A 24,991-nucleotide genomic window follows, 5' to 3' on the forward strand; every position below is an offset into this window, starting at 1 on the left:
TTAGCCTATAGTGAACATAGTGAGGAGACAATTCAGGATTGTGTTAATATTAGCATCAATTATTGTTAAATTGGAAAAGTTTGAAAGCTTTGGGGTGAAAATCAATGCAATGATTCCATATAAATCAGTATTATTGGCCGAACTATTGGACTTTGTGGTAATTTTGATCACCTTTCCTCGATAATTTCTCGTGACCACACATTATTTGATTTAAAAAGAGCTCAAATGTTGCTTAATATTATTTTCAGCTTGAGCTACTACACCAATAATCAAGAGTTTAATGAATGTGATAAAAACCTTTACATCAAGTACACATAAGGTTGTTTGACCATGCACTTTGGTCATTTTCATGACACATTAACATTAACCATTTTGTAATTCATGGAAACGAATTCAAGAATGTTAGATAAGACATATTACAAAAACTTTCTGCACCAGATTAATACAATGATTTAGAATATATCAGTCTTAATGACTACTTAGTGGTCATTTTGGTCCCTACAATTAGCAATGACAATTACATGTATCAAAAGTATTCCAATGTTCTTGCTCTATATTTTTGTAAGATTTGTTGTATCAATCATAATCAATGACAAATTATTTAATTCAATATGATATTACTAATAGTACATAATCAAAATGTGACCACTTTGGCCACTTTGACCGTTTATCCAATGTGTGAATTTTGAAATAAACATGACTTAGCAGCAATTGTAGGTCTATGAACATGATGAAATGCGTAATCCCTTTTCATGGGAAATATTAAAGGCTCACCTTGAGTAAAAATTGTGCCAAATATCATGTGACTGTCTACTGTGGCCCCTTTGGTCACTGTATGTTCCTAAATAGCCAGAATTACTTTCCTTCTTTAAAGTCAAATTGTACTGAGAATCATTACAAAGCAAAATAGGTCACAGTGAAGTTCACAAAGAGTTTTGACTATCATTCATTTTTACAATCTTTGTTTTTTCTTGTACAGTGATTCACTAAGCTCATATTGGCATGATTGGTGAGCAGCAAACTTACCCTTAATTCTTTTTGAAGACGTACTGGGTAATAAAATACATTTTCTATATGACATTATTCTCTGTGCCGAATTTTGGTCACTCTAACAATTTAGGGCAAGTTTTTCACTTTCAACTTTACCAATCATGCCAATGTGAGGTTTGTGAAACATTACACAAAATGGCAAAGGTAATAAAAATGCACCATGGTTAAATCTATTCGTGAAATCCACTTTGACCAATAGCTTTGTAATGACGCACCTTTGAGTTCAGGATTAGTGCCTTCCTCTAGAATATAGTTATCTGTATAATTTAAATAAGAAAGGAGGGAATGATGTTATGGCTACTCAATGACCACACGATGACCAAATGGTGAGGTATTTGGCACAATTTTTTTACTCAAGGTGAGCTTTTAATATTTCCAATCGAAAGGGATTGAACACATTTCCACACTTGCTCCTGTCATGTTTATTTACAAAAGTCATACATGCGATAGATAGTCAAAATGGCCAAATATTATTGGTTTCAAAATTTTGATAATGTGCTATTAGTCATATCATATTAAAATCAATAATTGATATAATACATCTTATTAACAATACTGAGCGACAAAAACATTTGAATCCTCTTTGATACATGCAAATGTGATTGGTCATTGTCGGGACCAAAAGCGACCAAAATGACCACTAGCTCATAAATGGTCATTCAGACTAATATATTTGGAATCATTAATCTACATTAATCTAGAAAAGTGTCTTAGAATAACATGTAAATGATGGTGAAGTGTCTCATTCCTGAATTTACTGCCCCATATATGTGAGGTTTCCATAAACATTTACTGTGTGTGGTCAAGGTGGCTAAAATCATGTAAATGACCACAGTGCCATGGTCAAACAACCTTATGTATGCACGATGTAAAGGATTTATCACAATTATCAACACTCTTCACCGATTATTGGTAGCTCATGCTGATGATACTGACCAGCATTTGAGCCCTTTTTGACTCATCAAAGCATGCAAGGTCTCTCTCTTAGCTGATCTCTCCACTATTTGGAGATTCCTAGGGTCCATGGTCACTGGTCAATATTGAGGGAAACGTGGTCAAAATGACCACAGGGTCCAATAGTTATGGTCTGTGTGGAATAATTTCATTGACTTCCACCAAGAAGCTTTCAAACTTCCCCATTTAACAATAATTGATGCTAATATTAATACAATCCAAAATTTCTCCTCACCATGTTCGATATCACCATTAACATACACAATGAGCAGGGCTGGCCGGGGGTCAAGGTGGCCAAAATGACCAAGGTAGTCAACTTTGGGGATGCTCAATTTTAAGGATTCATTCACCAGTGTTGGGTATTACAGCACACCCTTGTTAAGATTCTGGTAACATTCGAAGTATTTCTGGATAAATTGAACTGATGTTATTGGCCATTTTAAGGGCAATAACTGGCCAAAATAACCTAAAGCTGTTAAATAGGGTCATTAAGACTGATATATTTGGAATCAGCATCACATTTTACATAAGATGAACTTTTGAATGCATTTCCATTTTATATGGGAAGAAGATAAAACACGCTGAAGACCTAAAATTCCTGTCTATGAGCAGTTTATTATATGCAAAACTGCGTGAATGGTCAGTTGTGGCTAAAGTACGCCAAGTAACCCTCATAGGTCAAAACTGATGGAATAAATTGCATGAGGTCAAAATACTTTTGAGATGTTCATTTTCAAGGATTAATACACCAATGTTAGGTGTCACAGTATGCCCTTGTAACGATTCTGGTAACATTCAAAGTATTTTTGGATAATTGAACTGATGTCATTGGTCATTTTAAGGGTCATAAGTGGCCAAAATGACCTTAAACTGTTAAATAGGGTCATTTAGACTGATATATTTGGAATCAGCATAAAATTTTACACATGAAGGACATTTAAATGCATTCTCATTTTATAAGGGAAGAAGAAAAAACATGCTGAAGACCTCAATTTCCTGCCTATTTGAACAGTTAATAATGCAAATTGCGCGAATGGTCAGTTATGTCTAAAGTACCCAAAATGACCCTCATAGGTCAAAACTGACGGAATAAATTACATGAGGTTGATGGTTATGATCCAGCGCACATTTTGAAAATAAATGTGGATTTCTAAAAACATCCAGTCGTAGCTCTGATCAATATTTGTAACACATTTCGGCCAAAAAATCATGAAAATTTTCATTTTTGGCCAAATTATGGCCAAAATGACCACTGCTATTGTGATTTGGCAAATGAAAGCACTTTATCTGGAATCTGTGTGCATTTTTACTTAAGATAGACCCTTTTAATTGCATGTGGCTACAAAAGCAGTCTGTTAAGGGACCATTTTCCAAAGAGTGGTCAAAATGGTCAGTTTTGGCCAAAATGACCAAAATGGCGTGAGTACGGTCAATAAGAGTGGCATTTTTGGAATCAGCGCACAATTTTACCCCGGATAAGCTTGTCAAACCTTCCCCACCAAAAATTCTGAATAAAGCCCCCTGGCTCCTAGACTACTATGACCACCGCATGCAATTTGCACAGTTACTGATCAGAGCACAGAGTTCCTCGGCACTTCATGTACAGAGAGAGCGGCAGTCAGGAGTGAAATCCGAACATGATTTTGCAGTCGCGTTGTTTATGATAGTTTTTTTTTTATAAAAATAAATTATTAACTAAATGAATAGAATGACAGACAAAATAAAAATAAACAGATACTTATAATGGAAAGACAAATTGAAGTTTGATGGATTGATTCACTTAGAAGCTGCCGAAAGATAGATAGAAGACTGATAAATAAATAGAGACAAGATAGACAGATAGATAGATAGAAATAGAGAGAGAGAGAGAGAGAGAGAGGTGGATAGATAGATAGATAGATAGAAAGAGAGAGAGAGATGTTGTAGATAGAAATATGGACGGACAAAGAGAAAGAGAGAAAATGCTAGAGAGGGAGAGAGATAGAGAAGTTGAGAGACAGATAGATAGATGTTAGATAGAAAGATAAAGAATGAGAGAGAAAGAGAAGATAGACAAATTAAGTAGATAGATACATAGATAGATAGATATATAGATAGAGAGAAGTAGAGAAAGACGGACAGATGGATAGATAGATAGAGATAGATAGATGTTAGATAGATAAAGAGGGAGAGAGACAAAGAATATTAACAAATTAACAGATAGATAAGTTAAAAATAGATAGATAAATAGATGGAGAGAATAAGAGAAAGACAGACAGATGGATAGACAGATAGAGAGAGATATTAAATTAAAGAATGAGAGAGACAGAGAAGATTATTAACAAATTAACAGATAGATAGATAGATACTCTAGTTAAAAAATAGATAAATAGATAGAGAGAAATAGAGAAAGACAGACAGATGGATAGAGAGATAGATAGAGAATTTGAGAGATAGATAGATGTCAGATAGATCAAGAATGAGAGAGAAGAGCGACAAATTAACAGATAGATACTGTAGTTACATAGGTAGGTAGAGAGAGAGAAATAGAGAAAGACAGACAGATGGATGGATAGAGAGATTTGAGATAGATAGATGTTAGATAAAGAATGAGAGAGACAGAGAAGATTATTAGTCACCGACGTAAAAGAGGTGACATGATTGATGTGTACAAATATCTGCATGGTTACTATGATTCAAGTTCTGAACTTTTCTATCTGAGACATGGTGGTAAAATACGTGGTCATTCCTTAAAGCTAGAAAAAAGATATTCGCGTCTTGATGTGCGTAAGTTTTTCTTTGCTAACCGAGTGATAGATGTGTGGAACAGTCTCCCAGAAGATGTAGTTACTGCTTGTTCAGTGATTGCTTTTAAAAATAGACTGGATAAGCATTGGGAGAAGATTGCCTATGACTTTGAGTAATTTTTGTTTCTTGTGTGTTTCCATGGAATTTTTCACTGTCTACGATACCCCTGCCACCCCTCCATGCCAACATAAATAGCGCATCTAATTTTGTCTGAAGGAGAGCAGCAATCGACATTTCTACTTTGATCGATGAACAGGCTTCGTCCTACAACATCGTTGGAGTAAACTAAACTAAACTAGATAGATAGATACTGCAGTTACGTAGATAGATAGAGATAGAATTTGAGAGATAGATATATAGACAGATAGAGAGAAAGACAGACATCAGCAAGTCGGCAAGGCAAATGATCAAACCTGGAAAGTATAAGCTCATGCAGCTGCATTTGCAAGACAGTACGGTATGTTCTGCGGATAACTTCGGTGCGGACTTTGGATCGCGCGCCCAGCTGATAATGTAAACAAACATAGACGTAGACTCTTCACTAGTCGATTTTTAGCTACTTTTCCGGAAAATGCCTTCGCCAGAGTGTAAAACGGAAAAGCGCTGCCGGGGACCGCGCTCGGGCTATTATGTTATCTTCGGACCGAGGTCAAGAAACAGGTGTTTTGATACTTACTTGGGGCAGTACTTGATTGAGAAAAACCATGGGAGTAGGTCCATGGAAAAACGGGGGTGTAGTGTTCTCAATCGGAGGTTTTCGTGAGTCGCGAGGCGCTATACTAGCTTACTACATCTATTTTCTTTAAAGGACAAGTCCACCCCAACAAAAACTTTATTTGAATACAAAGAGAAACTTCAACAACCATAACACTGAAAATTTCATCAAAATCGGATGTAAAATAAGAAATTTATGGCATTTTAAAGTTTTGCTTCATTTCACAAAACAGTTATATGCACATCTCGGTCGGTATGCAAATGAGAAACTGATGACATCACTCACTATTTCTTTTGTATTTTATTATATGAAATATGAAATGTTTTTTATTTACTCGTCATTGTCATGTGAAATAAGGTTTCATTCCTCCCTGAACACGTGGAGTTCCATTATTTTAACATTTTGTGTTATAGGCAAGGAGGTCCTACTCGTCAAATTCGTAAAAATTGAAATATTGCATAATTCAAACAATAAAAAGCAAAAGAAATAGTGAGTGAGTGACATCATCGACTCTCTCATTTGGATGTAACTGGCTAGTTCATATAACTATTTTGTTAAAAAAAACGAAACTTTAAAGTGTCATAATTTTCTTATTTTACATCCGATTTTGATGAAATTTTGAGCATTGTGCTTGTCTGATTTTTCTCTATTGATTCAATTCAACGTTCTTCTGAGGTGGACTTGACCTTTACATGCGTTTTCTGCAAAACTAATTTTCGCATCGAATTGCGCAGAGAGGAGAGTTCGGGGTGCGTACGACGATTTTTTGGCCTGCCACAATTATGCGTCAGGTCCTCTACCAGAATTGAGAACCTATCCAATCTATTAGATCTAATCTAATCTATTCTGTGGTTCTCCTAAAATACCTAGGGTGGTATTCCGAAAATGTTCTTATCGTTGTTCTTATCTATTATCTTATCTCATTGAGATAAGAAGAAGCTAAAATCATTGCAAATCGGTATTCTGACAATCTTCTTAACGCGTTCTTATCTCTGTAATGACGCGCGTTTCCGTTTTGCACCCTGGCGAAGGCAGTCCACGCAAAAATAGCTACAAAGCGACTAGTAAAGAGTCTGCATTTGTTTACATTATCAGCTGGGCGCGCGATGCAAAAGTTGGCAACAACAGAACAAGTTCAAATGCAGCTGTATTATTAAAGGTTCAACACGAATGTTTGCCTTGATCAAATTTGCACCTTGGACCTAAACAACGTAGTGGTATTATAGTTCAGTGGTAATTTGCCCCTCACTCTTATGGAAGAAGATGATTTTCACCATTGTATGACACTGCATTATATGAGTAGGATGTTAAAATAGACCTATTATGTTGATGCCTGCATTATTAATGTAGGATTAAGATTCATACAAGACTGATGAATACAGTATGTGTTCAAACAATTTATTCATATTTTATATATTCACTTGTTGGCAAGAAATTTTCATGTTATTTGGGTTTTTTAAAACTTTGTTTGATGTAAAGTACTGTATACTTCGTACCTTAATTTGACGATGGTATTTGGGGCCATCATAAAAGACATATAAAATCTCAATAAATAGAGTAAAATTCGCAAAGCAAAATGCTGGAGAATTGATCAAATCGGATAACATATAACGAAGTTATTGAATTCTAAAGATTGTCATCATTCCGGTGAAACAGTTCTAGGCATGTCTTCATGAATATTCATTAGATGGGCTGGTGATGTCATATCCCCACTTTTTGTATTCTATTTTATGAAATTAGGTTTATTCAATTGTTTTTCTACCAAGAACTGAAACAATTGGATTGGCAACTAATTAAGTGCATTATTTATTTATTGCCGCAACTTATTTCATCATAATGGAGACAAATCATTTACAGATGTATGAAAAAATTGAAAAAAATATGATTTCATGTATAATAACATAAGAAAAGGAAAGTGGGGATGTGACATCAGCCCACCTTGATGATGATGTGCATATAACTGTTTTCACAAAATATTAATAAACTTTTAAAACTTGTCCGATTCTGATAAAATTGTCAGCATTTTGCTCTGTGAATTTTACTCTATTGATAAAGATAGAAATATTTTCAGCCTAGCTGGACGATGCCTTTAAGGGAAAACTAACTAGAAAAATTATACTTTGTTGATTATAAATTACTAAAAGTAGTTTTTACTTTATTTTCAAATTATAATTAGTTGTAGTAGTAATATTAGTAGTTACAACATCTGCCCATACTTATTCAACAAGAAATACCCATATTCCACAGTGCAGTACTTCCATCTTCAAAAACAGTATATTTTATCAAGGACCAGTTATTTGGAACTCAATCCCTTCTGACATTCAATCAAGCCCTTCGGTATTTGTTTTTAAAAGGAAATACAAAACATTTTTATTGTATATGATATAATTTTAATAAGTCTTAGATTTATTTTTGGTTCCCCCCCCCCATTCTCATTCGGCTAAGGTTAGTTTGTTATGTTTTTTTTTCTCATATAGAATTGGTGATTATTTTTAATGTTTTCAATATTTCTTTTAGTACAATTTTTGGTATGGGTTGGCCTCACATTTCTTGTGGACTGTCAATCGACAAATCAACTATTAACTTCGTAAGAATTTTCTTTTTTTATTTCTTTATTAGGTGGTCTGTCATGAATATGACAGATCACCTATTATATTCGTCAGATTTTACTTTATTTGTTTTTATTGCCAAATTTTCTTCCCACTTTATCTCAAAATCGTTCTTGTCAAATTTCTTGATTTTCATGTCATGTATGGTCATTATTATGGAATCGCGAAACGAAACTTTTCAAGGTTATCAAATCATGATGACGTCATCTAGGCGCAATTTTGTAAAATCAAATTTTTGATCATATCGTCGCAACTAATCAAAAATTATCCATATTTGCATCATATCAAGTTCAGGTGACATGTCATCAGAGGTCATGCAAAGGTCACGCCGCGCACGTACGCGCGAGTCAAAATGTCAAAATTCCCGAAATCAACCATGGTCAAGTTTGAGCATGTCAAGAATTTTCGCGCGCACAGGTATGCGTGTGCGTTCTTGCACCTACCATCGGTATGCCTCTTCGAGTCGTCATTTATTTTATGTCTGTTCATTGTCCATTATCTTCTGATTAATTTGATCACAGAGATACGATCTTACGTATACGTAAGCTCCCGAAGGGAGCTAGAGAGGCAACTCTTTTCGCGCGTTTTTGATTTTCCATAGGTTTTGTACACAACAAACATGGCTGCCATTTGGCCAATTTGAAAGTTGATTTTGGAAGGTCAATGTTTAATTCATGAGTAATGACGTCAAAATACGCACAATGCACTTGTACGATTGGATAAAACGCTAATGTTTTATTCATGTCCTAATGCATTAAACATTTTTTTCCGTCCCACAATTCCCTACGATATCTGTGCGAAGTATCGTTCTTTTTGATTCTGCGAAATTCAACTTTTTGATATACAATAGCAAGTCTAATTATCTGTTTTTAGAATTGATGTTCGAAATCATGATTTTTGAGTGAACTTCAATGGAGCAGAAAATCTTGGAGGAAACATTAATATCAATCTAAAGACATTCCATAGGAATAAAAGTAAGTTAAGTTCAATTCCTTACTTTGATCTTAGTTGAAATTGTAAATGTGTTTGCTGGGGTTCGGCGTCGCATGCATGGCTTTATGTGCAGTTTACAATGCAAACAACAATTTCCATATTTCCATTTCTTTTTCCTGTTCTGATCCCAAATAAGTCTGAAATCTGACTGACATATTTTCTCAGAAAATAATATAGTTTTTCGTAGAACTAAGTTGGTTAATTGGGATGCTTCATGTCCGCCCTTATTAAATCTGTATTTCAGTTCTTATTGTCAAATATCAGGGGTAGATGTGGACTTGTTTAACGGCAAAGCTGCATCAAAATTAAGCCAAATATATAGCCAGAGCGGGGTGCGGACTTTGATATCGCCGGTGCCAGCCGGCCGCGAAATTGCCGATGTAGGCTAGGTCATTAGGTGTTGGAAATTAATTGTTAAACAAGCTTGAGTTGAAATTTGAAGTTATAGGCCATGGGCCTAGTACTGATTTTCGAAACCGCTTTTTCAATATAACTAAAGTGAAATTAAATCTAAATGAACTGAATCTGTTTGGAATGATATTGGTAGATTTTGCCATGGCAATGCCTGGTCACTCATGGAATGATTTGAGGCAGACGTTAACATTTTTCTTTTTTTAATAAAAGTAAGGCCCTAGGATAGGTCTAACTTAGATATAGATTTTAAAAATAAAATTCTAGATCTGTCTGGTTTGACTTTTTTTCTACAAAGATGTAAGTTAACTTTATTTTAGTTCCTGGCTGGACCGTTGGACTAAAATATAATTAGCCTAGCAACGGAGTTTAATGATTCTTTTTTTCGGGGGGGGGGGGAACATTTCTTTGTCAGGGTTCAAACTGCTCAATTGTTTTTTGGAAGGGTTGAGAAAATTTATAGTGCCTTATTTTGAATTGTTTAAGTATAAGGCTAAGCAGAGAGAGCGGCTGATCCAATTGATTTATCTTTATTGTCCTCACTTGATGTTATTTGTGGTGAAAGGCAAAGGGTCATTTAAACCTGCCAGCAAGTGAGCTAACCCTCTTTAAAAATAAAAATCAAACTTAAAGAGGAATTCACTTAACATAGAGATTCAAATCAGACATGTTTATAGACGAGTGCAAAAAAATTAATGATTGTCTCGCACTGATAAATGAGCGAGAGCCATATTATCACACAAATGATAATTATCCTACATCTGTCAAAGCTGGCGTGGTGTATATATATATTGAAGATTAACAAAAGACCTCACTATAGTAGGCCACGTATGCTTGAACCATTTAGTTTTTGGTCAAGACCTGCTTTTTTCTAGTTGGGAATTGTGAAAGCTGGAAACTCTGAAAAAATTGTTTTAAGAGAGGAATTTTGTTTATCACTTTTGAAATTTTTAACTGTAAAGTATTGTATGTTTATTGAATTGCAGATTCAATGGGATCCAGTTCTTTGCAGTCCCAGCCTAGTCAGAAGTACAAAGTCAAATACCATTTGCACATCACCAAGAGGTACAATCTGATGAGTAGCAGGATATCTGATCTAAAAGCTTGCCAGGTATGCTTGTTTTCATATAAATATTTTTTAAAAAAATTCTGAATCATGTTATCCCATAAAGTAAAGCTCCATGATGAGATAATATTCTTTTGGATTCAGATTCACCAGTACTTCCATTATCATCAATGCATACTTATTGTCCATGTCTCTTAGCTATATTAATCATACATAAAATCACTTTAAAACTCAGTTACTCTGAAGACAGAAATAAAAAAGGACAAAATATTGAGATTAATCTTTCGATATATATTTCAATGGGTTTTCACACTTAATAAAAAAAGTTATATGAATAATGATCTATAATAGTGATCTATGATTTTTATCTGGCAACATAAGTTACTACGTGTGCATTTTCTAAATAATATTGCATGGAAGAGTAGGGGCTCATAAAAAGTTTAAAACTTCTAAATAAACTAGACTAGTGAGTAAGAATAATTTATATCAGCAGCTCATTTTGTTCCTTTCTCTTTTTGTTTACTATGCAGGTTTCACAGGCTGTTTGAGTATCACCAGGGCAGATCAAGAAGAAATATGAAAGCCAGGCTCATAACAAGCATGACAAGCAGTTACTTCATTGCAATTACAGACTTAAAAAATTGAATGAATTTAAATAAATGTGTCAATACATATTGAATGTTGCTTAAACTACACATGTTTTGAAAAAAAAAAAGATTAATTGGAGTATAGATATTTAGGTCCATAGGTTTCACACAAGATTGAAATATTTTTCCAAAGGGCACACTTGCCCCCCCCCCCCCTTTATTAATGTTCTAATCATCTACACGTAGTACTTATAGTAGTGAAAGCACTTTGAATAATATTAGTAGTTTGAAAGGGATAGGTTGTATTCTGGTAATCTAAACAATGCAGAATGGGTCTTTACTGAGGTCTGGGCTATGTAACATAATGCTTACAGACATATAAATGGTGATAAGAAATAATGGATTTTCATTGACAAAATGTGCATAATTAAAACAATGTGACAGAACGAAGGGCGAATAAATCACTCTCAGTCCTGGACCCCAATTCATAAAGACTAACCACTATTCTAACTTTGAAATTCTGGTAATTACTATGGAAACATAAAGCAACAGATCAAAATTGGGGTTCCCATGCTAGTTGCTAGTTACATTTGGGGCCAATTTACCATAACTGAAGTCCTTATAAAACAAGAACCTGTTTGTATTGCTGGACATTAAGCTGTTGAATTCATTTTCTGGGGAAGTGAAAAGTTGCATTTTTTTTTTTCGTTTTTAATCTCTTTTTCAGCAAATGCTGAAAAAATGATTTGATATTTGAGTAACTGACTTTGAGAGAGAGGTATATCAATAATCTTTTGATTAATGGCATCCTTGATGCCCCCCTTATATTGACTGTAAGGCTTATCAATAACTATGTAAGTGAATATACGTACTTATTTTTTTCAATTTTTTTTCTCTAGATTTCACCAAAAAAATACATCCCCTCTCTTGTAATATCCTTGCACTCATTGTAGGCATTTTGCTGATGTAATTTGATGCCTTGGTGAGAAAAAGAGAAAAAATATTTTTATCATGTATTCAAAAATTTATTAATTAATAAACATTTTAATTTGAAATATTACTTTCTAATCTTAATATTCGTGATTTACTTAATCCACCAATTGATATTGCGTGAAAGATATGTGATGATGATGTTATTGCTACCAGACTGTGTTGTGATGAAATGGCACTGAAGATTACTTCTATATGACTGGAATATGATGGTGCTACTGATTGATTGATTGATTGATTCTGTATGTCGGGTATCCATGGGTATAATACTAGTACAACAGGTATTTAGTATCAAAATAAAATGCGTGGCAAGATAGCCCACAAAAGCCATTGCAACATGGCATACTGTGATATTCATGTGCAGCCGAATTAAAGACATGAATGAGTTTGATTTAAAAGTGGGATAGAAATAAAAATGAAATGAGAATAATTGTTTGCTCGCATGATATATGTGGAATGTGTGTGTGTGGAAGAGAGAGGGGAGGGGGTGGAATCGATAGAGAAATATAGGAGGTGGGCAGGTACAATTTTTTTATTTTATTTGGAAGTGACCTTTAAGATAGCCTTGATGAGAGCAAATACATGGGGGGGGGGTACTGGGCTCTCTTTTGCTCCCATCCCAAACTTAGACTTTAAAAATAAAAAATCTTCATAAGATTTGCACCAGATTGTTCATTTCAATTTCAAAATAAAGACAAAATTACCTGATTGCTCTCTTGCTCAGATTTTTCTAATCATTGTAAGTATTTACCCCACCCCCAAAATAATAAACAAATATTTGTGGCTATTCATGATGTGTAATGAAAATAATGGGCAGTGATGAACACCTGATAAACAGAGCAAGCAGATCCCTAAGTTCAATCCTACTAATGAATCTCTTGTAAGCTTCCAAAATGTCTTCCAGGGAAATATCTAGCAAATAAATAAGTGAATTAATTGATGTAGTAATAATCGCGAAAGAATTAAAAATATGTAAACAAGAAAAGATGACTGAACAACTGAATACCTTGAGGGGGGGGGGGGTGAACGGGGGAATGATCAATGATAATGAATTTACCAAAGACGCAGCTCTATGAACACATTTCATATTCAATCACGTCGCGTAATATGCTAATTTGTGACAATTTGCTTATTTGCATATTTTTACGCTGTGCGCGCAGGCCAATTTATGACCACGCCTCTGTTTCGCTGGTGTGCCATGAAGTTGCGGTGACCATAGCCTTGTACGCAAAAAACGGGAGCAGTGTGCACTTTTGACCTTACAAAATTTCCCCACGTCTGACCGGATGCAGAAGCGGAGTTTCACCCCCCTGAATTTGATACCTCATTCAGCCTCCTACGACCAATAATACCGGAATGCGCGTCCATTCAAATTTGCATTGCACGCGCGTGGAAACTCGAAAAATAAGTCATAAGTGGGCAAAAATATGCCTATATAAAATTCAATGTAGCTTCTCAGGGAGTCCGTTGACCCCCAATTCTTCCTCACTCTTGGATATAGTCAAAATCTCAGCTGGACACTGCATAATTACGTCAAAATTACGTTTGAAGAGAAAATTACACATTTTCGCAATTACGTCAACGTATTTATGCATATTTGACCGTATTTTCGTTACTAGTGGTCAGTCGAAAAGATTCTCTACAAATAACGTGAAATAATTTTGACTTTTGACCACAGCATCGATGTGTTATGACTTGTTTAAGTTTTTTTTTCAAATTTGTTCTGGACCTAAGTTTAGAAAAAATTTAAGGAAATTTTTTATTATTCAAATCTACAGTCTTGCTGAAAATTTCAAGCCCACTTGCTTTGCGGTTTTTTTGTGTAGGACATCTTTCGTGATTTTTCCGGAACTTTTTAAAAGGTAATTTTAACATTGTAAAACATCATTTTTTTATTTTCTTAGTAAATGCTAAAATATTGAAACGCTAATGGGTTGAAAAATTTTATTCCAGAAATTTTGTGGAATTGTTTTTATTTGGTCATTTTCATTGAATATAACGTATAATAAATTTTCAGGTACCTTCTGTGAAATGAAAGTTTAGCAATTTAGTTAATTACACATTTACCTGAAATTTTGCGGGAAAATCGCCGGTATTTTAATCTTTTACCTGACTTTTCATTAAAAAAATCATCAAGAAATAATTTTCAAGTAAATGTCAGTCATACTCAAATAATCAATGGATATTGAAAATTCTTGATGGAAAATGAGTGAAATATTTAGAAATTTGCAGTAATTGTGTGAAGTTTTTTACAACAAAATCCTACTTAATTCTTTTATCAAAAACATCACTGATGAGTTTTTAAGTAAATGTTGTAAATTTGTAGTATTGTGAAACTTCTCATTAAAATCATTGAAATTTAGCAGAAATTTTGAATAAAAATATTTAAGATATTTTAGTTTTCAAAAAGTATTACCTATGAATTTTAAAGTATTCTGTGAAATTAATACCCACTGACATTGTAAAAAATTCTTGCTTGAAATCTTGAAAAAAAATGCTAACAGTACAAAGAATTTTTAAAAATATTTTGCATAAGAATCATCAAACTGTTGATTAAGAATTACCTGCTCTGAAAATTCAGGCGCCTTTCATTGCGCAATTTTACAAAGCCAATTTCGGTAAAATCGTTAGAATTTTTTGAGGAGTTTTTAAGGCGTTTAACGTGCTCCAAACTTCATTTCGTATTTACTGCATTGCATTATCACCACCATCATTATAATCATCACGAGTTTCATCACCACAATAATCCCATTTAGCAATGGTAAAAATTTATTCCTATGATGTCTATGATCAAGATTATCAATCATATCTAAATTCAATTCAATTTATTTTTTTCAATTTATTTTTCATTCTTCAAAATTGATTGATTGATTGATCATTTATTCCATTCTCATAAAAACATATTTACACAATTATTACAAACAATGCATACATGTATATACTAATATTAAAATCGAAACAATAATGCATAAAGAATGTTCATCATTTACAAAGATTGATAATGAAAAAGGAGAACCTTTGGAAAAGCCTTATATGGCTTTGCAAACTAAAAGTTCTCACAAAATATGTATAAATTACAGTAGTGTCTTAGAACATAGATTATACATCAGAGAGTTAGAGAAAAAAAAATTACAACAAACGATACCAAAAAAAAATACAAAAGATAAAAAAGACGAGTATGGGTGGGTTAATTATCATTTATACTGTGAATACAAATGAAGTTTAAGCCATTTTTAAAAGTTGAATTGGATTTTATTAAACGCATAGTTATTGGTATCTTGTTCCAAATTATTGGTAGTGTTGTATTTCTTACAGATTTTTTAGATAGAGAGGTTTTTATTTTCCATAAATGAAATAAATTACGGAGTCTAGTTTGATGGCAATGAACTTGACGATTAATTGAGAACATGGATGATATATTATTTGGTAACAAGTCTTGAAAATACTGAAAGCCAAGTAATGCAATATGATAACTGAATAAATCAAAAATATTTAAAGTTTTCAAACAGAAAAACAAAGGAGCAGAGTGGGCACGATATTCACTACCTGTACATATACGTAAAGCCTTCTTTTGTAACTTAAACAAAATGCCAAGTTTACCTTGAGCTGAATTTCCCATACACTTATACAGTAACTCAAATATGGCAATATGAGAGAGTTGTATACGGTAAATAATATAGACAATGGCACATTAAACTTTAATTTATACATAATACCAATTGACTTTGAGACTTTCTTTGTTATGAAATCTATATGTGCATCCCATCTGTTGTTGTTTGTTGAAACAACAACAATCGAAGATTACAATCTAATAATACTCCGAGAAAAGTAATAACATGTGATTTTGAAATAGATATGGAGTTAATACTTAAAGATATTTCATCAAGGATAATTTACCTGTAATTCTTATTATGAAATATACAAAAATTTGTTTTACTAAGATTGAGCAAAAGTCTATTCGCATTAAACCATTTTGAAACATTATTTAACTCTTTATTAATTTTTTTTCAACATTTTCCAAACCAGACTGTGAATAAATGAGAGTAGTATCATCAGCATACATAATATATTGAAAAACATGGGAAGATTGGGTCAGATCATTAATGTAAATTAAGAATAGTAACGGACCGAGAATGGATCCCTAAGGCACTCCACGCGAAATATTGCCGAAATCAGAAGATGAATTTTTAAACAGAGTAAATTGTAAACGATTTTCTAGGTAGCTTTTAAAAAAATTGAAAGGAGTACCACGTATACCGTAATGAAGTAATTTTGACAAAAGTATCGAATGGTCAACTATATCGAAGGCTTTTGATAAATCCATAAAAATTCCAATACAAAATTTATTTTTTTCAATTGCCATTGTCAATTTATCCTGCAAATCAATTAAAGCATGAGTGGTTGAGTGATTACGTCTGAATCCAAATTGACAATCTGAAAGTATTTTATGTTTTGAAAGAAAATCATAGACACGATTATGGACACATTTTTCTAATAATTTTGATATACAGGGCAGCAAAGATATAGGTAGGTAGTCTTGAAATAAATGACAATCATCTTTTTTAAAAACAGGAATAATCTTAGCTATTTTCAGTTTGCTTGGAAATGTACCGGTTGATAGTGATATATTAAATATATAAGTCAAAAGTTTGACAATAGAATAAATAATCTTTTTTAACACATTACATCCAATGTTATCATATCCACATGATCGTGTATTTTTCAAAGACCTGCAAATTTGAATTATTTCACTTTCAGTGATAGGCTTGAAGGATAATGAGGAAGAATTTGGTTTAGTTAAATATCTTAAATGGGAATTGACAATATTTTGAGGCATGTTATTTAGATTACAACACGAGATAAAAAAAGAATTGAACTCATTTGCAATATTTTGTTCATCATCAATCATTTTGCCATTTTCTTTTGTAAAATATAAAGGCAATGTAGCTTTAGATTTATTTCAAAGTTTATTAATTGTTTTCCATGTGCCTCTAATGTCATTTTTTAGATTTCCAAATTGTGCATAAAAATATTTTTTCTTTGCTGTTCTTAAAAATGTGTTCACTTTATTCCTATATTTTTTGAACTTACGTTCATTAACAAGTGATCTATTATTCAAGAACTTTTTGTATAATCTGTTTTTCTTAATGCATCGTAACAAGTCTTCAGTTATCCAGGGTTTCCTAATATTTGTTCTTTTCATGCCACCTAACACCAAGGGTAAACGTTTGTTATACAATGAGGTTAAAAGTGATATAAATAGATCATACATTTGCTGGGCATCATGCTTTATGTACAAAAAAGACCAATCTACATTATAAAAATCACTTATTAATAACCTAATATTCTCATCTGTAATTCTTCTATTGGAAGAGTTGAAATATTTAATGTTGTCTTTTTTTGATTTCACAAAATTAAACAGAGCAAAAACAGGCAGGTGGTCAGTAACTTCAGTATAAATAGTCCCACTCATGCATCTTGAATTATTGAAATTAATGAATATATTATCTATTAGTGTGGCAGTATTAATTGTAACACGAGTTGGACAATCAATCAGTTTGCGTAAACCAAATGAGCAGTTCAGGTTTAAAAACAAATTAGCAGCATTATTATTTACATCATAATTACTAGTTTTCAAAAGATCTATATTGAAATCACCTGTAAGTAACAAGTCATTATTATCATGTGATATCTTAAATGGCATATCATTATAGAAACTTAAAAAATTATCAAAGTTAGAGTTGGGCTTCCTATAAATTACTCCAGTGGTATACCTTACAGTTGGCCCAACCTTGAGATCCACAAACAAATATTCACAAGTTGTGTTATCGTAAGTATCAAATGTATCTTTTCGAACAGTGAATGGAATATTGTCTTTTATAAATAATGCAACACCTCCTCCTCTACTGTCTAATCCTACCCTATCTGAATGTATAAATGTATAACCCTGTATAAATTGAAAAGGAAGGACTGGTTTGCCAGATATCCAAGTTTCAGATATAGCAATTATTGAAAATCTAACTGACAATGTATCAAGCAAGTATCCAATATTTTCAAAATTTTTACTGAGACTACGGGCATTAATATAAATGAGACTGAAATTATATACATTATTTACAAAAAAGGAATTAAATTCACTTGGAGTTAGGCATGAGCAAGTGTCACTTGGAGCATACATGCACAAGTCAGGATCAATATTTATCAATGGATTACCCATTAAAAAATATAAAGATACAAACATTGCTGAAATTTTTATTTGCACGTATTGAAGAGAAGAAACAAGCTACATTCTGGGAAATGCAATAAGGATACTGAGAATCATCTGCAGAAATACCAAAAAATTATATTGATTTGTAATTTTGACCCACCGTCATATGTAGACAATCTGAAAAGAGGCTATATAAAAAGTCCATCATAAAATATGAAAAGAGAACTTCATACATAAAATGTTAAGTGTAAATTTACTACATTTAACAACACTGATATAAACATTAGAATAAAACAACATATACAATGATAGTACTTTGATGAAAGTCCTATCAGGAAAATGTTCTTATCAAGTGTAGGGAAACTGGTTCATCCCTCCAGGTATTTGTCCAGTTTATATGGCTTACAGTAAACTCATCATAAGTTTATTTACATTCTGATTTTTCAAGTCATTTGAGTTGATCTTTGTTAATGATTACTTTGGTGCCCATTTCCTTTTCTTTGAATAGGGCAATGATGCGACCGTCCGAACTCGATGCACTCTGAACTTTTGCACATGCTTTAGCCGAGTTTAAGAGTTCTTGATTTCTGGATGTAAGATCCTCTACGATAGATTTATTATGGCCCTTTAGTTTCGTCTATTCCTAAGGATCTCCTGTCTCTTCCTGTATGTTTTTAGCTTTATTATTATGCCCCGTGGTATCTGTTTTCCTTCTTTCTCCTTCTTTTTCCGGTGACAGCCCGCTAGACCGAGGGTCCGCGAGACCGAGGGTCCGCTAGACCGAGGGTCCGCTAGACCGAAGGTCCGCGAGACCGAGGGTCCGCGAGACCGAAGGCCCGCGAGGCCGAAGGTCCGCGAGACCGACTTTTTTCCCTTCATCGGTTGCCGCGGTCGAGTAGTTTAAGGCGCCTCGTTGCAGCGGCGTAACAGGTACTTGTTATCAGAGGGGACGGGGGGGGGGGCAGAGCCAAATATTTCCGAGTAATTCCGTCTAGAATTAATTGCTAGGATTTCAGTTTAGGTGGCAGAAGTGAGCACGGGAAGCGCGTTCCGGGGGGGGGGGTGCAGGGAGGGGAGTGTACCTACCCCCCCCCCCGCGAGATACGAGGAGCTGCTCTCGCTCATCTTAATCCATCCTCTGCCTGTTAACGAAGGGGGGGGGGACAAATTTCGAATTGCGGAACCCCCGACGTTTCTTTGAATCGTTCACTAGTCTGCATCCGCTCTTATTACGTTTTCTGCCTGAAATTGGGAGGGGCACAACAAAAAACTTCCCGTTTACTAAGTCTAAAATTAGTGGCAAAGCTAGGATTTAATTAAGGGGGCGGTAGTCAGCACACGAAGCGTGTGTGTGAAACACTTACTGAGCGCGCAAAACGCGTTCCGGGGGGGGGGGGCGGGGGTGCAAGGAGGGAGAAGCTGCGACTGTCTCTTGAACTGTTCCTTGTCTGCTCTCGCTCGTCTTACGTTCTCCTATACACTTGTATTTTCTCGCTCACGTTTCCCCCTTTTTTTTGGGGGGGGGGGGTTGGCGTTTTTTTTTTTTTGGCTACGAGGGTGTAATAAATTGTTCATTTAGTTATTCATTCATTCACTCAACTATTCTTTAACAGATTCCCTTTTTAACATCATTTTTTTTATATAGATAACATTTCAGCTTCTGCTGGAGTATCATTAGACTGGAAATAGTTTGTAAAAATGCTTTTCATACTAATTTTTAACATTTTAATGCGTAACACATCATACCCAGGAAATTTGGCAATTGACCACTGAAAATGCACGGTAAACTCAAACTAAGATATTTATAAACAGTTTTCTTTTCTCTCAATTTAAAGTTGGGAGTAGAATTATCGAAATCTCTATAGTCAAGGGCTGATTTTAATAGTATGTGGCAATTAAAATGTATCGATTTCTTTCTTTGTAAATGCTGTATTAGGCCAAATTGGGGGAGGGGCTGAAGTGCACTATTAACAAGGGGCAGATGAAGCTTACATGATATGCGAGCAAAGCATCCACAACTGCAACAATTACATTTTTTAAAACCCTGAACTAGGCCCTTTAAAAGGCTATAAAAATCTTGAGATGCTGAAGCGAAATATATTAATGAGGGGAGCAAAGCGAACGAGCTTCAGAAAAATGTGGCATTTAAACCGTCAGAAGACTCTTTTTATTATCTGATGCATTTACACTACGAATGGGAAGGGGGTGCTTATGCCTCAATATTAATATTATGAGTTTCTCCATTGTCTACATAATCTTTTTTCTCCTTTGCTTCTACGCTCACCTCCAAGTGCCACCCCATGTTATATTTGAATTTCTTTCAAAATAATGTTTAACCCTGGCGAATGCTGTATAAGGCCACACCGGGGAACAACATTCAAAGAAGCAAAAAAAAAATTCTACTTAAAAAAAATCTTCTAAATAAAAAAAGGCTGACCAGTACATCAGAACACTCAACCCTTGGCGTAAATCCCGGGGGATGGGGGATATAACCCCGCCCCCACACACTCACTTTTTGGAGTGGGCGGTTGGCGTGTACAAATACCCCCCACACACTTTTTAGGGAAGAAAATATATTTTAAGTAATTAGTAAAAAAAAAACGTACTTCAAAATTTCTATTTGAAAATGCGATTGAAAACCAAAACAGTGGTTATTTTGGGGTCGCTCGCTTCGCCCCCTCGTAATATTTTAAAATTTATATCATGAAATGTGATTAAAAGCGAGAAAATTGGTTCTTTATGGCTCGTTCGCTTCGACCGCTCGCTAAATAGATATTCAAATGTGTGTATAGAGGGGGCAGGGGCGGATCCAGCCTTCGCCATTAGGGGTCCCGGAATTTTTTTCAGCCATATTTTCCCCGATCGGCCGCTCAAAGATGATTTTTTGTTTGTTTCTTTGGAGGGGGAAGTTCTATGAGTCACTTCTTATCTTTATTCTTTAAATCAACGTAAATATATAATATCATAATTCTTATTTAATAATGCGAGCGCGAAGCGCGAGCAAATTTCTTTTTTAATTGTATGTATTTTTCCTAAAATTTGAACATTCTGAAAAAAGATGTGCCTGCAATAATTACTACGAACGCGAAGCGCGAGCAGAAATTGTTTATACACGTTTTGAAATGGTAGGAAATGTAGGCCTACCTGTTAAAGACTGCTTGCAATTAGCCATAAAGTTGCTACATATTTCAACAATCAAATAAGGCGAGCGCGAATTACGAGCAGAAAATTTTTTGACATTTCTACATAAAGAATGTAAAATAATTTTTTGTAATCATGAAAGGATAGCTACATAACTAAACAATTGATGCGAGCGCGAAGCGTGAGCGGAAAAATTCTAGTTTTAGACCTAGAACGGAACACTATTCATGTTTTGTAAATAATGAAAAGGATGAGTAAGAGGGGATATTCTTACATTAATAATTCGAGCACCAAGGGCGAGCAGAAAGTTTTTGATATTGTGATCTGAAACTTGATAACTGAATGAACATGCGCGCGCGTGTTTCAGATTTAGACATAGGCCAGTTTTCTGAACTCAGGTTTAACTTAGACCATGGTCTAACTCTGTGCTAAAATTATGGGAAGCCGAAAGTGTCAAAAATTTTATTAAGATGTATGTTTTTTTTATATTTACTGTGCTCTTTCCTGATTCATCGATGGTGAAGACAATCATCTATTTATAATTCCTAAATAATTATGAATGATTTGAGGCCAAATGAGCCGAACTATGATATATATACTGTTAGTGATTTATGTAACAATTGGCTACCAATACTTAAACCACAACTTTAAACCTGAGTTTAAATTAAACCCAACTTCAGAATACGGGCCATAGAACCTAGGCATTCTAAATACAACTTTTAGTATGAAATAAAGGTGAGCGCGAAGCGCGAGCTTAAAATATTTGATATTCCGATTTGATTTATATTTCAAACACTTTGTAGGAAAATTGTAAGGTGGATATAAATCGCACTTGATAAGGAGCTGATATTTTTCATTATTATTTTGAGTTTGGGACAAAGGACCATGACATCCTTAGGACATGTTATCATATGAATATGATGACTATATATCTTCCTATTCATCTTGTTAAGCGCGAGATTAAACAAAAGGGACAATTTAATTATTAAATTGATACCTTATTTATTAATGCATAATGAGGGCGCGGAATCTGATGATATTATGGCCTGAACAATGTACATTTCAAGCACTTTTATAATCATGAATAGGATGCTTCAGTAATCAGTTGATATATTTTTAACCATTAATGCGAGCGCAAATCGGGAGCCGAAATTTTCTTATAAATTGCCATGAAAAGGGGATTTTAAGTAGTTTGTTGAGACAGAAATACCTCGCAAATCAAAATGCAAGCATGGCAGCGCTAGCTGATATGTTTTGACAATCAGACCTGAAAAAGGATATTTTGAAAACTTTAGGGAATACATGAAAATAATAGGTACCTGATAAATCAATTTCGCGAGCACGCAGCGCGAGCAAAAAATGTGAATATTTAGACAATAAAACTGACATTTTTACAGCAGACACTTTTTAGTCATCAATTTGTAAATCACACAAATTAATGAAAGTTCGATTTCCAAGGAGAAATATGTTTTGTATATTGACTTCCAAACTTGATATTTAAGCTCCATGTTGAACAAGATATGTGAATTGCCTGACAGGCAATGCGAGCGCGAAGCGCGAGCGAATTTTTTTTTCAAGTCTTCCTCTCCTCTTATTTTATTCACTCGTCTTAATTCCTACTCTTTTCTTTTTTTCTTTTTTGCTCCTCCAATAGGAGGGGGAGCCCGGCCCCTCGCCCCCTGGATCCGCCTATGGGGGGGGGGGTAAAACTCGATCATCCCCCACTCCTCAAAGTGGATTTACGCCGGTGTACTCAACACACCCTTTCGAGACAAGTCCCCTCCCTAGTTCCCATGAATAGGTGTTTATTAATTCATCTTGAGTTGAGTTTATTAACATTAACATATTTACATGAATGTATAATACATATTTACAAGAATGTGTTTGTATAACATGAATTATATAAATGCAGTTCATAACATAAGCATAAAATATATAAGAACACAATGTGATACCCCATGATATCAGCATATAATACAAGAGTCTTGATGCAGTTTCACCTGACAAGAAGCAAATCACCATAAAAATTGATCGTATGCATGAACATAAATTATTAATGGTTTGGGTGATTTTGCACCAAAAGAAATGCTGTTTAAGGGAGAACCAAAAGTTAGCAAAAGTGCTCGTCGAGAATGGTTTCCCCAAAAGGATCGAAGTGCAATGTATCTACTTTACTAAAACAACTTTCCTTTTATTTTTTCCCCCAAACTCATGTCAATCATCAAACTTCATTAATCAAGAGAGTTTTCATATCTTTTACAAAATGAAAACCGTGTTCTTGAATACTCTGGGGCAGACTATTCAAAAACTCTAATAAAATATATAGAAAAAGTGCCATGTGTAGTGTTACTTTTCATGCTTTTGGGGAGTCTTAGCATGGAATGTTCTCCCCGCTCTCAAGCCATCCTGTCGCGATAACTGGTGAAAGGTTGGGGGGGGGGGGCTTCTCTCGATAGGGTGCGGCCATCCCCGCTCTGCTCCCCCACCCTTTCGAAACATCGACAATCCCTTCCCCGCTTGCTCTCACTTTGTTTGCTTTTGTTTTGTGTTGTATTTTTTTGTTGTCTCCCGCCCGGTTGAAGAATTAATGTGTGTTTTTTTCTGGGGGGGGGGGATACCCCGACCCCTCTGGCTATGTAATGACGCAATCGATCCGCAACTTCTAGTTCTTGTATATCACGTCGATCTGTCATCATCTGTGGGATTACCCAGAAAGGTGGGGGACTGAGGCCATGTGGCATGTTATCTTTTAATGGAACTTTATACAGAATACTTACCCTCATCCTATGTGGACAAGCCCCATCCTCAACTTGGAAAACATTTGTTGTTGCTCGTCCCTGACATTGCTTCCTTCAACAACGCCAAGATATATAGATGCCACATTTACTTTGATTTTGTGATATCTGTGGCCATGAGCAACGAGAACGAGCCCCTCCCAATCTCGGCTTTGACACATGCGTCTAATTCTTGAGCCAGTTTGTCAGATGATAAAATGAAAGATGTGCCCATTCTCAGGTGCATGTCATTGGTCAAGTGGGATTGTACATATCATGAATGTTAATTTCGTCGTGAGTCTGCCAGAAGGGCGTTAACTCCGCTCACACTCGCTCACGCCCTTCTGCCAGACAGAAAAATTGAAATTGGAGCTCGCGCATGCTTCCCTTCGCTTTCTGCCCCCTTTTCTGCCAGCTGCATGACGAACTTTTTTCATTATGTATTCACCGTATTCTAGGGAAATAAGCATGAATGTTCAATGTTCCAGGGGTATGTATTTCCATAATATTTCCAGTTTTCTTGTTAAACATTAAATGCACAAGATCATGAAGCAGAATTACCATAAAAATAAACGTTTAAGGACAAGTCCACCCAAACAAAAACTTGATTTGAATAAACAGAGAAAAATTCAACAAATGTAGTGACTGAAAATTTCAAAATCGGATGTAAAATAAGAAAGTTATGACATTTCAAAATTTCACTTCA

Source organism: Lytechinus variegatus, chromosome 1, assembly GCF_018143015.1.
Source record: "Lytechinus variegatus isolate NC3 chromosome 1, Lvar_3.0, whole genome shotgun sequence".
In the NCBI taxonomy this organism is placed as follows: Eukaryota; Metazoa; Echinodermata; class Echinoidea; order Temnopleuroida; family Toxopneustidae; genus Lytechinus; species Lytechinus variegatus.